Source organism: Echinops telfairi, unplaced genomic scaffold (assembly GCF_000313985.2).
Source record: "Echinops telfairi isolate 266 unplaced genomic scaffold, ASM31398v2 ScPeMD7_7424;HRSCAF=8462, whole genome shotgun sequence".
NCBI lineage: Eukaryota > Metazoa > Chordata > Mammalia > Afrosoricida > Tenrecidae > Echinops > Echinops telfairi.
Genome location: NW_022111324.1, coordinates 50978290 through 50979695, shown reverse-complemented (window position 1 = coordinate 50979695; position 1406 = coordinate 50978290).

The window sequence follows — 1406 nt, the reverse complement described above, 5'->3', positions numbered from 1 at the left end:
GGGCTTAAGTGGAGAGCAAATGTTTTGAGAATGAGGAGGGCAATGAATGTACAAATGTGTTTTACACAATTGATGTATGTATGTATTGTGCTAAGAGTCCTATGAGCCCCTAATAAAACGATTAAAAAAAAAAAGAAGAAAGTGTAAGGGGTGTGATCCAACCTGCCAATCAGGTCACAGCCTGAAGCTGCCTCCTGGGGGTGTGGCCTTCTTATATCCTGGGGAACTGGGAACCTCCCTCCCTCTCTGTTTGCTGGAATTCTGCCTCTGACCGTGAGCGCTGCTGGGGCCCTGCCACGTTCCCACTGACCTTGAATCCACACTCCTCTGCACCCACTGGCCTGTGTCTTCCCGGGTTCTGCATCCCTGCATGTGGCTGTGTGTGAGTCTAAAGAGGGACTTGGGGACTAGTTTGGGACTTATAGACTTGACTTGGACTGGGCTGGACTGCTTGCTTCATACATAACTACTTCTTGATGCAAAGCTCTTTCTTATGTTAGGTGAATGTTACTGGTTGTCTACAGACAACCTGGCCTCCAAGGGAAGGTTAAAAAGTAAATTAACAGACTTTTTAGTCTTGTAGGTATTATTGAAGAAGAATCAATAGCTACAAAGTAGGGCCTTGGTGATAGAAATGGTGCCAGAGATCACCTGATATAATTTTTCAAGACCAATGACTTGTTTATTGCAAATAGCCTTTGCAAACAACAGGAGCAGTGATGATGCACATGGACCTTTTTGGGTGGAGCACACAGCAATCACAGTGGAAAGGAATGATGGAGAAGCGCCACATCGTCGGTCAGAGCAAGGCCAAGGGTGGGCTGAGAGCAGTGTCCCTATGCTAGACCAAATAGAAAGAATGGAAGAAAGCATAAACCTTGAGTTGCAGCATCGAAGGAGGGCAATGGCAAAACTGTCGAATGAGAAAGCGTCAAAAGAAGGTGGAACAGAGCACCGAAGGAAACAAGGTGACCATTCCACCATTTTAGAAGGTCGCACATGTTCAAGAATCCATGGTATTGTGGGAAGGAGTCCAAGCCGCACTAAGGCCTGGCTGAGAAGCAGGTGTTTGGGAAGTGATAGAGTGGATGCCCATGGAGATGCTCCAATAAGCAAATGCAGGCCTGGGAATGTTCACGGATCTACTTCAAGACATTTGGAAGAGAGCTATCTGGCCCACCAACTAGGAAAGATACTTATTTGTGGCTATTGAAAAAAAAAGGTGATTCAACAGAAAAGTATCCAACAATATCGTTATTTTCATATGTGGGCAAAGTTTTACCCAAATTTTAATTTTTTTAAATGTTGGTTGCAGCAGTACACCACAGGAAACAGCCAGCTATTTAAGCCTAATGAGGATGAGGGCAAAGAATCATGTCAGATGGATCTTAGCTGAAAGCAGAGAA